Below are 16,899 nucleotides of genomic sequence, written 5' to 3' on the forward strand. Positions count from 1 at the left end.
TTATTAAAACCCCCCCCTAAAAAAAATCCTGGCTACGCCACTGGTTTGACGCATACCTACTACGATGAGGACATCATTATTGCTATCTACAAATATCGAATAGGTACATGATGAATGTATATAAATATATCTAACAGTAAAATACGTTTAATTGAAGTCGGTACAAATTATAAATTCAATTACTTTCATAACATCCACTTTGAGTTAACTATGTATACCTATTTACAGGGTAATTTCTTAAGAATGCATATCTCGTTTTTATGTTTAAATTATGCATATTATTATATATTAAAATTAAGATTTTTAGAATTTTTCAATACTTTTGAAGGCCGTTTTTCAAATCATTGACATTTTTTGTACCACTCAAAGATGATTCTGTGACGATACAAATTTCAGTTTTTTCAACTAAGGACCCCTTTTTTAATTTTTTTTTTATTAATAAGCAGTTTTTGAGTAATGTATCTTTGTGTTTAAAGATAATATGTTTATGGTACCTACAATATTAGTTAAGTAAATTGGGGCTAAGAAGATTTGAAAAAGTTAAAAAAGTTAGCGATTACTATTGAATTATCAAAATAAATAATTTGTAAAAATGATCCAAGTATAATAAAGACTACATCCAACATTAGTTTTTATTTTTATAAAACCATTTTTAAGGATTTCTATCCTTAGCATCAACATTTTATTAATTCAGAAACTACTCATTAGAATTTGGATTTAGATATATTAAAGTATTCAAAAAATGTATCCGCTAAATAAAATTCATTAAAAAAGAGCGGTTGTCTTTTGACGAATACAAGTTGGTATCGCTACAGGATGCTCCTTAAGTAGTGTAAAAAATATCAGAAATTCGAAAATATGGTCTTTAAGTCTACTTGAAAAATTCTGACAATCAGAATTCGAATAAATGTACTGTTAAAGGGAAAAGGGAGGGGGGGTTGAGTATGCTAAAAAAATCACCCTGCATATATGTATGATTATTACAACAATTGTACCACACGACACGCGTACAAATTTTAACGTTTTATAAAAACGATTATTAATTATTATTATTATTTGTTTGAGCACTTAAAAACATGATTCACAGTAGATAATATATTTTTGAAGGTAATAAAATATATTATATTAACTTTTCTCATTTCTGCAAAAATAAAAATATTCATTAATTATTAAAAACAGACCACCATAATGTTACAAATTAACAACATGCATCAAAAGGATTATTTTGCATAAAATGACTCGTAAGTTTATTTAATTTTTAATTGCGTCGGTAGGTAGGTTAGGTACCTACGGTATAATTTTGATGGAGAGTATATCATATATTATTACCCTGCGAGTTTGCTCGTTCAATGCGTTATTATTTGGTGTTTGCGAATAAATTATTATTATGTCATCTTCTCTCATTAATCATGATGTATTTACATATTATATTATAATAGGTGTTGGGGTGCCTATTTGGAAACGTTTGTCCGATTCATTATCAGCGATACATTTTTCTTAAAATTCAGATGCTCTCGTATTATTATTATTATCATTTCAGTTACAATTACATTATCTTTTCAAAAGCATATTTGATTGCACCTAGTTGGAGTAATCGCGCTATTGTTAAACATAAAATGAATATCGAATGTTTCTATTCAATCATTTGTGTACAACTTGAGTACCTATTTCTATTTTATGAAATATCCTGAAACGCATTATATCTCATCGGAAAACACTAAATTTTTTTTATTCGTTTCTCTACACATTTCCAAAGACATTAAATAAGTATGCGCTTAAACGAGATTTTTTTGAATTCCAAGTACCCACTTTCATTGTGGAGTAAAACACCTCTCTCGCCAAACAATGATTTTGAGACGACGGAATGAAAGAAAAATTGTTTTTTTCTTAATTGCAAATATTTTATACAATAGCATTATTCTTTTGCATACTTCTGCACATTTCTATAACATAATACAATTAATGAACTAATGCAAAGACATAAAGTCAAATAAATAAAATAAAATATGTATATATGCCACACGCGTTTTGACAATAAATTTACCCATTTTTTAGGATAATTCGAGAAAATCTTATTAAATAATCAAAAAATTAACCTTTCACCTTTTTCGTCTTTATATAGTTTGTTTAATTGTTTAAAATGATTAACATCGGCAAACACTATATGGATTATTGGAATACGAGATAAAAGTTTTGGTTTTTTAGTAATAATTCAATAATTTTTAAAGCAGTGAAGAGAACGGAGTAAACGGTAGAAAATAATATGTGTTTGTTCATGAAATTTCAAAATAATATATTAACCGGAGAAGTCACTTTGCTTTCGAGAGAAGGTACTTGTCAACGAGTACCTATGTAGCAGTAGGTCACAGTAATAAATGTGTTAATTTTGAATTGAATTATAAAATATGTACCTTATAAATATACGAAAAACGATTCTGCAGAACAAGGGGATGGATGAATCAGACGGATTAAGTATCTATACTTACATGGATCGATAATGTTTCATTATTTATTAATTATTTTCAGTATTTTCTTGGTTTGCAGACAGATTGAATTAATGTTTAACAAAATTATCGCATAATATATAATAACTTAGTATACAATAATGATAAAAGGCAATAATAATAATTTTCATTTGCAGACCCGCTCTAAAATGGCGTGAAAACGAAATAATATGAAAAATAATAATAAACTTAATTGAAAAAAATGTTTCATAATCCCACGAAGCATGATTAATTTTTTTTTTAATTATAATCAAAATTATGAATGGAAAAAACTAAAATACGAGATTATTATATTTTGTTTAAATATCCATTTATTCTGCAAAATTTGAAGTTGAAATGTGTACAAGAAAAAATTGTGCTTATATATTTTTGATTTTCCATGAGTACAAATTATTTCCCATAACTTAGAATTACATTATCAAGCTTCTTGAATGAGTAAAAATATTTTTAAAAAAAGGTTCAAAACGCCAACTGAAAGACAGCCAAAATTCAATATATTTTGAAAACTATTAATGATATATTGTGAAAAATTCGATCGTCTCCAAATATGTAGCATTGAATTCAAACGAAATAATAGTAATAATATTGATTTTGTTTATCCGGAAAACAGGTTTTTCGAATTATTTTGCAGTATGGCCAAAAATCGTATACCAAAAATGTTTTCGCTCTGTAAAATAATAATAAATAATCGTATATTATAATATATATCGTATAATAATCGACCGCAACAGTAATTCACTATAATCGAACATAAAAACTTTATGATTGGGTTCTGTACTAATATTATATTTTGTCAACGATTGGTTGATAATCTTGTGCAGAAGTAGGATAATATAATATTTATTGTGCCGACCGCATTTTCAAAGCGATTAAAGCAATATTAATCTTCTGATAGTGCGAATTATTGAGGTCATCAAAACGCGTATGTTCTATGATAGGTGTGAACAATATTGTTATTGTGTTGAATGGTGTAAGGGATGACGTTTCAAAATACTATAATAGTAAACATTTGTATACGTAATTTATATTGTTAATTGGACTATAAAATTATCATTTTTGATTAAATGCATTTATACCATATTAGCAATTCAAATTTTAATTAAAAATAATTCATGATATATAATTTACTACCTACTATTTACAATGTAGCTTTCAACAAATAACGCGATTTTACATAATGTTTACAAACATATTTTATTAGTATACTTACAAGTCATCGAGTCGGATTGGCCAATTTAATTTAAGCAATATTATTATTATTATATTAAAATGTATTTATTACATATTACAATCTGTCCTTAGCACTTAACACTGTAACGCATATTTAAAAAATAAAATAAATTGTACAATGGCCTTGATGCCATAGTTATCATTTAAACTAAATGAAAAGTTAATTTTTTTTAACTTGTTAGTTTATTTTCTAATCTACTTAACAACTTAACTAGTTGAAATGACTTAGCTTTTGTCAGCTGATTTAAAAATAATCCATCAAGTTACAACATTTAAAAAATTTTCGCTTATACGTAAATAAAAATAATCCAATACGATACAAAAATATTTCCGTTTTTTCTTGATAAAATTATTTTGTATATTGGTTTAGTCACTCTGTTGTGTGTAATCGATCTGATATAATTGGTGAGTGAGAGACAATGTTATTATATATAATAAATTATTTAAAAAATAATATTTTGTAATATAAAACAATGTTATAATATGAAAAAAATTGCAAAAATTTTATCTGGAGGCGCCGGGCATCGATCCCGGTACCTCTCGCATGCTAAGCGAGCGCTCTACCATCTGAGCTACGCCCCCTGATGATGATTGTTTTAATAAAATCATTCTTTTTAAGACACATCTACGGTATTACTAAATTAAGTTAAAAGTAAAACTAACAATAGTCAATTACCATTAAATTACAAATAATTATCTATAGTTGATGCTAATTTAATTTTTTTAAAGATCGGTTTAAAATTAAAATAAAAGTCAAATTCAAATTTTATGTTTGAACAGCTGTCCTGTCCGACATTGCTCGTGCAAAGATTGGTATTTTTCATAAAAACATCATTTTTGTTCAAAAATCTGTGTACCATATTTCTTCTAAATTCTGATTAGGTCGTATAACACGTAACCGATGCTAAAATTAAACTCTCCTGTTTTTTTTTTTTGTGGTAGGTATGATTTTTTTTTTCATTCGAAATATAAACGCGACGATCTGATTTTACCTAATCTGCCCGAGTATTGGCAACCATTTATAAACAAAAAATAAAACTGATTTTTACCAATTATTTCTACTATTACTATTATTATCTATAAACCAAAACCAACTATATATAGCAACCATTTATATGAAAAAAAAATAATATTCAATTCCCATCGTAAATCTCAAAATCCTTGTCCTGTTGTAAATACAGGCTTGACCTATCGGCAAATCCAATTTTGAATTTAAGCCATTTTGGGACCCATTGAAACACATAAAAATCTTCGAAAATCGATCCAGTCGTTGTGGGGGGGGGAGGGGGGGAGGAGTGACAATGGTATACTGTGAACTTACGACTTACCACAAAAAAAAAAAATCGCAAAGATTTTGTTTTAATAACCGTTGGCCCATTTGATCGAGCAAAGGTTAATAGTAACTATACATCACTAAATGCAGTTAACTTTTTGGAAAACTCTTATTTTCTAAAATCTATTTAAATCATATCCTTGTTAAATCATTTACTATACAATTTTTTATTTAATTTCTAATTATTATTTTACTGAAACCTATCCCATAATTTTTAACGACGCTTAATTATTTGAAAAAAAGTGATTGAAACATCATCCAAATAAAAATGAATAATATTATAAATATTTTATTTTTTTTTATTAGTGAGAACCTCGGCAACATGGGCCATTGGGTTTAAAGTGAGAAATATATATAAAAAGAAACAAAAAATTACATGAATGTCTATATCTAAATTATACTAAATTTTGGTTAGAAGATTGGCGGCTGTGATGAATTGTATGATGTTGGTAATGGATTGAGGATTGTTGTTTAATATTTCTGAAAGTGATGATTCGGGCAGGTTGAAGCTTGTATGGGTACTGAGATATGTTCGGCAATCGGAGAAGATGTGTTACTTAAACACCGCAAGTTGTGCATATTGGAGGTTCTACCCTGAACATTAGAAAACTGTGGGAGATTTTTGTGTGTCCTATTCTCAGTCTGGTTATTATTACTTCGAATTTTCTATGGATTTCGAAGGGAAATGTCCAATTGTCAGTGTTATGTTTTATGTGGTTTAATTATGTGTTTTTTATATTTTTGATGGCACTAAGGGAGTCGGTGAAGATAATGGTGTCTTGTAAGTGATGATTGGATATTATCTCGAGTGCTTTTAAAATGGCTATTGATTCGGCTGTGAAAACTGAGCAAGAGTTAGGAAGTTTATATAAGAATTTCGCGTCATTCCAAATGACTGCAGCGCCGACACCGTCTAGGCTTTTGGAAGCATCCGTGTACATTTTTTCACTTGTGATATTTTGTATTGTGTGAAAATATTCGTTTTTGAAGATAGCAGAGGGTCGCCTTTTTTGAATATGGAGAGATTAGTGTTGGTTTCGATGAGATTTTTCCATTGGGGTGCCAGGGAGGCGGCAATAGTGAGTAATTTAGACATATCGAGATTGTTCTCCTGGAGTAGTGACGGCAGTAATTGAAATAATGGTTTGAAGTCAAGAGTGGGAAGGGTACTTGCTAATTTTAATTCATGATTCAATGTTAATTTGAGTCTTCTTATGTCTAGAGGATGTATATTGGCAAGATTATAGATACTAGGTATTGGACTTGAACGGCAAGCGCCGATTGACATACGAAGACCCGAGTTGTGGATTGTATTTAGTTTTTTTAATATTGATTTATGTGCCGTTGTCCAAATGAAGGCTCCGTAGTCGAGTTTATTATAAATATTAATATTACCTTTTTATACATTTTTTTTCTTTCTATTATAATATTGTAATTTAAAATTTTCTTTTATCTATACTGTTATAATATAATAGTATGTTATTAAATGTTTATAGTAATTAATGACATATACTACTTAGGGAACTCATCACCTTCAATACAAGCTTAAGCTTGATAATAAGATACCTATATTAATATTTATATTAATTGTATTCAATAACCTATTATAAATTGCTTGCTTGCAAAAGAAATAAATATCGAATAACAAAGGAACACATTTTAAACAATTTTGATAATGTTAATAATTATTGTTTAAAACAGTTATAAACGTTTAAACACTTTGTTTTAGCGACTTTGGTTCAGTTACATAAACAACTACAGACAAATTATGTATATGAATCATGAAATTATGAAATATTATGAATAAATATTACTATAACTGTCAAATTTATTCTTGTTTTTATACGTGCAAATTATTTATACATAAAAAAATTGTCATGTGTCTCGATAAATAAGTAGGTCGTAGGTACGAGTAGGTGGTAGACACCCTGCAATGTGACGATGTAATTTTTTTTTTAAATATTAGGTACCTAGGTTAGGTTAGGTTAGCCCTTAGTTTGCCCCTACTTGCCCTTACTTGTTAACCCGTTAGATGTGTATTTTAGAGCTTACAAGATAGAGTCGATTGCCAATAAATTATTTCGTTATAATATTATTATTTGTATAAAAAAATAATCAGTATAATATGTGTTTATAGGTATTTTTCGATATTAAATTGTATATATGCACACTATTACCAAATTTATTGGTGCCACTGGCCACTTCATTTTAAAGTCCCAAAGTTCAATTTAGACACATAATATCATCACAGTCTGACGATTTTATTAGGTTCTGTAACAATTTTTTTTACCAAAACATACTTTTATTAGTTTGTCCATATCGTATACCTACCGATAAAAGATAAAACTAATAAAACGATACAATGTCAGACAAAAAAATCTGAAATTCTCAATCATCCTATGATGAGTATGATGTCATGCGTAACGTATGTATGCTGTTGGTGAAATGTGTACATCAATAAAATATTGCAGCAGAGGAGTACTAATGTTTACCCAGAGTCTCATCTGCTGACTGCTGACGATTATTCAGCGAAAAAGGATTTGAATTTTTTATGAAGCTTAGGGCGAATTTTCCACTTATTTGAATTTTAAATAAAGTTCCAACTTATTACACCCTTCCCTAGTCGTCCCTATACAGTTTGATTTAAACAGTTTAGAGCGCCAAAGCATTTATTACACTCATGATGGGTATAACTATGAAAAAAAAATAAATTACGAATTTAGAGTCAATTAGCTACCTAGTAAACTAAAATTAATTGCAAACTTAAATGTGTTTTCAAAGGTCTTATTTGGTACATAAATCGATAGGTATACATGAGATGGACCATCCGAAAATGGATATAAAGTACATTATAGATTAGAGAAAAAAAAATCGTTTTCACGAGATGATGTAGTGCATTAGTTGATGGCGTGCCCATGTGCGTGCGAAAGTTAAACGTTCGGTAGATGGCACGTTGCACGCGTATCTACACATAAATAATTATAATTTACTTCGAAAGTACAAACACTATAGTCATAATACGACCGTACGACTCTTATGCCAGTTCTATATATAAAATATTACCTGTAAGTATTGTTATATATTATATGTTTTAAAGTTGTAAGTTTTCGCATCACTGCAGGGTAAGTGAGAAATGGTTGTTTCGGTGTTCCATTCAAAAAAGTACTTTTTTAATACATTTCTGCTAATCATTTCAACTTATTTGTAAATATAATATGCAGTAGAGCCAATATAGAGGTAACAACAACAGGTACATATAGCTATAATTAGCAAGAGGGCTCGGAAGTTGATGCATTTTGTATTTTATTTTTTCTTGGAACTTCGTAGACGATGCATTCTTAGCTGAAAACCTGTTTCAATAGCATGCAAATCTAAACAACTAATTTCATTTTTTTTTTGTTTTTACATTTTCTGGCTGTTATTTCGTATTATATGTCACTTTCGACCTTTTAAGGTGATTTGTCCACGTTTTTATTTTTTTTTACTCATTTTCCATTATTTCAAAGAAGCGTAGCTTCAAAGAACGTTTGTTTCTGATGACTTCAGTGTTGAAAATTTGGTTCATTTAAAATTTACCCAATCACTTCCAATGGACGTGTATAGGAGTTTTTCAAAATACAAATATTTTTATCCGATAACCATCATTCATTTGATTTCGAAAATATCAAAAAATATGTTCTAATAGTTGGAACAATGCGATAATTTAGAGTAAGCTATATTTTACAAATAAAAAAAAATTAATAATTTCAAAACGTTGGGTATTTATAATTTTTGGAGTCATTTTTACAGATCCCTAATTAAAAATTTTCCATAGCCCTAAACAGCTATTTATAAATTTATTACGCAGCATACTGGGTAAATGTAAATAACCCACTTACTATTTATTTTTATAACATTTTTTAATAATTATATAATATATTTCTAGCTAATATAATGTATAAAATAATCAAATACTAGTAAAGAATTTTTTTTAAATTTAGTACTACTATAGACTATAGTAATGATTAATAAGTATCTATGCGAGTGACCATGTCACCAGCAACTTAATTAAACATTTTACTATAACTATCTCAGCCCGTATACGAATTACAATATAGGTAGGTACTTACGAATAGATTGGTAGGCAATATACCATCATTGGTTGTACAACTATACATTATGTGTATGATCAATAGGGTTAGGGTACACACTGCAGGCATATTGTTTTCGTTAATTTGTCATTGTTACTGTAAATGAGTCTTACCAGAGAATACCTTCATTGTGTATAATTATGGTAATTCTAATGATAGCTAGTACAATTTCTAATTATACTTATAATATTTTGTACGTACTGTTTAAAATATAATTTCATTATTATTCAAAATCATTTTTTTTTTAAATTGAAATAAATAAGCCTCGACTATGACATGACCATTGGCGTACTAGGAGTTTAAGGTCAACATTTTTTAAGGATATTATAAACTATTTATAAGATTGGTTCTGAGGTTCTGACTAAAAAGGTCATCATCATGTGGCTTATGGTGTTTGGATGGAGAGCTTCCGACCATTCAATATTATTACTTTAATGGGAGTAACGTAGAGTATACCGAACTGGGTCAGCAGACCTAAATATATTTTTATCGCTAATATTATAATTTTGATAGTTTAAGCAAACATTCATTTGACGGCTGTGTAAACAAAATTACGATGTGATGACGCCTATAGATTACAAATCATAATATGCAAAGGCATAAAACGGTATAACATATTATGACGAGTTTTATTGCTATTTATAATTTGCGATTCGTGACTCGATATTATGTATAGGTAATTTGTTTGTGGTATAACATCGTAAAACTATTTCTGAGAAAATTTGACTCTTCGCAAACATTTCAGTTTAGTATATTTTTTTGATTTCATTGGAAAGTCATTTATATTTTCTGTATTCATGGCCTAACTCAAACGACGTCAAAACAAACACTGAATAATCTTTGGTATTCAAAAAACAGTATAATATTATATTATGTGCTCTGATACAGACAATTTTCAAATGCTTTTTAACGCAACTGGTTAACTGAATATATTCATATAAAAGCAAAAACGTCACATTTAGAAGAAAAAAAAAGTGAGTGCAAAGTAACGTGACAGTGATTTCGAAAACATGCGATACGAGTGCTTTGCATGCAAATCACGGGGGCAGGCAAATAAAGGACGAACATATTATTATATTCCGACGGAATAAAAAAGTCATTCTCACTATCCGACCAACTAAAATGAACGAATTCTCAGCCAACGGCGTCAATATGCTCTTGGCAATATTACCTATGCAATACGATAGAATATCTAAACAAATTCTCAAACAATACCCTACCCACTCAAAAATTCACATCTCTAAAAAGAAAAAGTTTTTTTTTATCACCGAAAACAAATAAATGGTTATTTTTTGCGGACATTGAACGAGGAGAGTGATTTCCCTCGTGGATTTTTGTTTTTTGACATTGTCAAGGAGACAATTTTCAGGTTTTTAAGGTGTCATACATTAAATATACTTTTATCAAAAATATTTTTATCCTATACATTTAGACGGTAATTTAATATATATATGACAATTATAGAAGTATCTATATATACTTGGGCAATACTAAAAAATGTTTCAGATATTTTACAGAAGTGTAGAAAAAAAAATGTACAAATTGTTTATATTATAAATTGATGAAATAACAGATTATCATAATAGATGTATTGTATGAATAATAATTGTTTTAAATTATTTGTGATAAAATCACTTTTTACTCTATACATTATTTTATTATACATCGGACGATTTCATGTTAAAAATAAATATTGACGACCAGATAAAATATTCTAGTCACAAACTGTAAATGTCATCTGTATCTAATATAGGTAGCTATACAAAATAAAAAGATTTTGATAGTATTTCATACGTGAAAGTGACACTTTTGAAGTTGTCAAATCATTTAAACGCGTGTTTCATAAATATTTAAACTACTAATGATTTCTTTTTTTTTTTAAGTGCATTTAGAACATTCACTATATAGTTCTGTGAATTCCAACAATATTTACCAATATAATATCATAATACATGAGTATTCATGGCTAAAGCATAGAGTGAAGTCGATACGAATAATTCGTATCATATAATGTATAATAATTTGTTGGCATAATTATCGACCAGAGATTTAAATGGGAAAATCATATTAATTGTATTAATAACACTTTACGTAAATTCTTCTTTGAAGAAGCTAGATACATATTTCACAATGTTATCATAAAATAATGATCTTTCTAGCATTAGTTCAATCAATTTATTCTTATGGTATTTCCATTTGGGGGGGGGGGGGGGAGCCGCAAATAATGTTTTATCTAGACTTATAGTTGCTATTAACTGCATCATCAAATTTTTTTCTAAATCTACCCACGAAAACTAGTACCTCTTCAATTTATAAGTTAATTAAAGCAAAACATTTAAAATTTATTTATAAATTATCGGTGCTTGTCGATCTGTTTAAACATAAAAATTTAACAACATTGCTAGATCACGAGCACAATACAAGTTATAAACAAGATATTAATGTACTTTAACCTAACCTCAATAAAGTATTTGGTCAATATGGCGGGATTGAAACTATGTCGTTCACTAAATATCAATATTAATGACTTTAAAAATGTATTATTATCTAAAAATTATATAAAACATTTAGATTTTAATAACCTGTAATTTAATAATTTAAATAATAGTTGTATTTGTTTTTTTTTATTGGTAATTAAGTCAAACTCTTATTTAAATGTATTTGCAGTTTTGTTTTTAAATTAACTACTGTTCAATATTTATCCTTATGTATTCACTTTAAACGTTAAGAAATGTGCTCCCAGCACAAGCTTCGCCTATAGGGGGTACTGCAATTTTTAAATCATATTTTTGTTAATATTATAAATATATTCTATTGTTGCAAATAAATATTATTATTATTATAAAAAAATAAAATATTATTATAAGACCGACTTATGAAGAATTGAAAACTTTTATGTTACATTATCAATCTTTTTGAGCAACAAACAAACGTTATATCAAAATAAAACGAAAAGAATATTTTTAAAAGTCGTTTATTTTAAATCTACATAAATAGGTAGATCAAAAAGAACCGAATTTGAAAATATTAAAATAATGTATAGTAGTATTACTAACTCATATATTTATTGAATATTTCAAGTCTCTGTAAGGTCTATTAAAGGTTAGGTTAATGTGTTATACTTTTTTTTAAATTACTCAATAAAAATGAAAAAAAAAAAAAAACATAAACAAAATCGATTTTTGTCAAATTCCGAAATTGCGAAAATATTAACTTTTACTCTACGGGTAGAATACTTGAAATTGTCTACTTTCAATCACCACTCTTAAAGTTCCGACTAAATCGAATGTGGCTACTAGATACTGCCTCAAATTTTCAACGTAGTCTATCTTAATGAAGTTTGAAGTCCATTTCAATACTACTAAAAACGCACAAAATAAAATAATTGTGTTTGTTACGTTTCTCGCACGGCTCGTAACATATATATAAATATGAAATATACTTTCTTCACATTTCTGCATAATATATTATGTCATCACTGCTCGAATTACTCAAAATTAATTATTTCATCAGTATTTCTAATAAAATGAAAATGAAAAAAATTATAATCATAGGTAGGTACTTATTAGTTAATACGAACCAAGGTTTCTATGGATTCAGTTTCTGATAAAACATGTTGTTTGGTAGGCGTTCAATTTTGACGTATGAGCCGCAACCACCCGAGTTATAATAACAATGATGATAATAATAGTGACAATAATGTGTTTGTTCTGATGTTCATTCTTAGAATATCATGGTGTATATGAAGTCATATACGAGACAATTCAGCTAAGTGAAGAATATTATGCGACGAGTACAATAATATTTCATACCTAATTCCTATTTTTAAAATGGAAATGTATTATGATTTATGAATGTGTAAGCAAGGACGAAATGCATAAAATTATTACACACTCTTATTATTATATAGTGCCAGTGAAAAAGTATCATCAAATGATGTTGAAGGTACGATGATGTACAGAAATATAAGCTTCTTGTAAAAAAAATAATACGTTTACGCTATATACTATTATGTTTAATAATCACTATAGGATTCGGAAGTTATAGGAGCCAACAAAGGTAAAATATGCACGAAAAAATTATTAAATATGCATGAAAAAATGTGAAATATTATGCAAAAAAAAAATTTAATTATTTATCAAAAGTTCATTACATATTTATTAATACACATTTATGAATCAAAATACTTAGAAAAATATTCTGCTTTGGAATATGAAATTAAAACTATGTTGTCATTCAAAAAAGTAAAAAACTTAAAAATGATAAGGATAAAAAATATTTAAAAATATAATTTTTTAATAAAAACGTTGGTTTTTTAACAACTTGAAACCATGTAAAAAATATTTTGAAAAAAGTAAATACTTTTCGAGATAATTAGTGTACCCACTTAAAAGAATCGCCCTGTATAATAATTAAAATTTTCTTGAGGGCGGCAACATAGCTTAACGCGGCACTGATCGAGAGCATACAGAACAATATGCAACAAATAATATAACTTCTTATAATCACTAGATTTTTATCAATATTTAATAACATTAATTTGATTTTTATACATAATTTAATGTTTTCTATACTTACATAATAATTGTATACTTCTTATTCATTAGGCAGATTTTTACATAATATTAGGAAGAATAGATCAATGGGGTACACCAAGATTTTTAAAAATTTAAAAACAAAAGTCAAATCGTAATGATATGTAAAAAAAACACATTGCAGTGATAAAAAACATTTTTTTTTTTTGGTACTTTTTAGCAGTTAAATATGTTTTGGGAACAAAGTGCAATGTAGTAAAAAATGTCTGAGATAAAATATTCAAAAGAAAAATGTTTAAATTATTATTGTATAACCGTACTATGTAGGTACTAGGTATATTATATGAAAGACATAATATTATACCAAAACATTACCCAATAGGTACCTACATACTTATAAATATATAATATATGGGTAATTTATGTACTCCTTGAAGTACTTACAGATGAAAAAAATGAAGTAAATTTTAATGAAGTTTAATATATTGCCAATAAAAAAAATATATATATACGAACGAGGAGTAGGTTTATTGAATGTTAAGCTAATCCGAGTTTTCACAAATTGGTTTGTATTGTTTTAAACAATTCAATAATAGTTATTGATCGAAGATTGGATTTGTATTATAAATCTACAGTCAATAAATTTTATGTAAACTATTTAAATTGTAATTATTTCGATCAAAGAACTTTATGAATAATATATGTTCTATACAATAATAGTCATATAGGTAGTATTTAATAGACATGTTGTGTTGTGTTCTAATAATTTAAGTGATAATTAAAAAGTCATATTGTTTGTTTCTAGTTAATGTGTTAAAGTTGTAATTACAATATTTTTCAATACAAAACAGTGCTCGAGATTTCAGCACATGGGATACCTATTTTTAAATTGACTGATGCAAAATCAGTAAAATAATATTATGCTAAAAAAAAACATAATTTATTTAAATTGAAAATGTTCCTTACATAATGTGCATTTTTGGAGAAGACAGAAACAAATTGTCTTTAGTGGTTCAAAATATAATCAATGTAATAAATCGCATTATAGATACGTTTAGATATTACATACTATATTTAATGATAAAATAAAATCTCCAAGGAATACAAAAACTGGGTGTATTTTAATTTTTATGTAAATTAAAAATTCTATACATTTTACTAAATAATATCTTTTCTTTTTTTTTTTTTAGTTTTTAATATACAAAAACACTTTTCCATTATGATAAACATAATTAGTTCGTTAACAATAATTTGTTACATTGTTGTTGGTTATATTTGAAAATGTTTACTATACATATATTGTAAAAAAATAAAAATAAAATAAAACTCGATCATTTAAAAAAAAAATCGGAGAAAATGTTTAAAGATGGCCACCAATAATTATTAAAAGACACATTTCAATATTATTCAAATACATTTCTAACTTGACAATCGCAATGATAATTGATCACTTAAATTCACTCTAAAAAGATCACTTTGAACCATATAAAATAATACTTATTAGATCAGAGCATATTTTTTTATCGTTTATTTTTGGCTTTCGTCTTTATATCTTCTCATACGTATTATTACTTAGGCAATCCTTACTATAACTCAGTGGAAGCTCCAATTACTGTTTTCTTTCCATATTCGAAAAATTAATTTCACAGGATTTATTCGTTATTTGTAACGACACGTAAAATTACGTCTTATTAGTGTGACAATGTTTGACAATACTAATGATAAATAATTCGTTATGTCATCATAATAATTATAATATACGCATAAAATACATCTCATCGTAATCGTATTTAAATTTCATGTGGAAAACAGTGCATTTTGATCTCAGAGTTAAGTATCCGAAATAATTAATTTATCAGACATTTTAAAACGCATATAGAATGATTGATACAAACATAATATTAATGCATTTTCTACGGTAAAAGCATATTCAGTCATTCAGATGTGATCTTATTTAATGGGAAAACAATACTAATTACCTTACAGTTTGCCATATAAGAATATTCTTGTTGAAATTTTGTAATCACCACCTACACACTCGAACTATAGTTGTACGTTGCTACCTATACTAGTCCTTTTTCAAGTTAAAAACTACGGCTTGTTCGTGTCGAGCTGCTCCAATAAGCCATTTTCAATTTGTATTCTGTTAGCAACACACGCGCAATCTTTGAATATTAGCAATGTATTTACAATAAACGTATATAATGCGATTTTGTGATTATAGTTAATTGTTATGGTCATCAAACAAGAATATAGATTATAAATATCAACCAAAATAGCTAGCGATACCTACTCTGAAGTGATATTTATTAATTTTTTTTTTGTATATATATTGACAAATCTGTACTCAAGTTTCTTCAATCCTTGTCTCGGAATATTGGCCGTGATATTATCAGAGTCTAGGTCAAGGATCAGCGGGTTTTTGAATGATTTGCGTGGCGGAAGAGAATTTTTAATTATTGTACATCATCGAATAAAACTAAAGAAGTCTACAATTTAATTTACGTTTGAATACGAAACGAGAGATGTTCCGTCGTATGACTTTATGAATTACAATAATTGATGGTAAAGAATTTAAACTTTTAATAATCAATCACATTTTTTTCAATTCTGAAAAATAATTTTGCCTAGCTGGTTGAATTTATAGTAAAAAACAATGTATTTTAATCACAAATATTTTTGTTTGTTACTTTATTTTTAAATTAATAATTTAGAGAAAAGTATATTTTATGTATAGCTAGTACTATTTTTAGAATCGATTTCAATGGTCTCTGGTGTTTATTCAATATTACCACGATAATAGATCTTTAAAAAAAAAAATTCACTTGCTTTTGAAAATTATGTCGAGGCGTTTCGCAAATGTGCTAAGGTGTTAATCCAAATAAAAGCATTCAATTTACGCTTGGTCGTCGTTTAGTTGACATAAATTATTCCTTGTGCCTTTTAGTGACCGTTGTGAAATGGAAAACTTAATTATCACCATCAGCCAATCAAACGATAATTTTCAAATTGTCCATAATAAATATCGAATTTACGTACTACTTGTAATTACTAAAATGATCATTTAGAGAGATTGGTCTCGTTTTATATCACTTACAGCTGTAAAACTTTCAACAATAATACAAACAGAAAAAACACGTGACCTTATTGCGATTAAAAAAGAAAAA

General features: G+C 27.4%; 1 protein-coding gene and 1 non-coding gene across 2 annotated transcripts in view; one reads left to right on the forward strand and one right to left on the reverse strand.

The window, feature by feature from the left end:
- The window catches only part of LOC107163751 (uncharacterized), a 49,972-nt gene that overhangs the window by 13,291 nt on the left and 19,782 nt on the right, over positions 1-16,899 (forward strand). The gene's annotated exons all lie outside the window — the stretch shown is intronic.
- Positions 4,244-4,316, reverse strand: TRNAA-AGC (transfer RNA alanine (anticodon AGC)). Its single transcript has one exon. It is a non-coding gene; the product is annotated as a tRNA-Ala (tRNA).

Source organism: Diuraphis noxia, unplaced genomic scaffold (assembly GCF_037042655.1).
Source record: "Diuraphis noxia isolate RWA-SAM2 unplaced genomic scaffold, SU_Dnox_SAM2 contig0003, whole genome shotgun sequence".
In the NCBI taxonomy this organism is placed as follows: Eukaryota; Metazoa; Arthropoda; class Insecta; order Hemiptera; family Aphididae; genus Diuraphis; species Diuraphis noxia.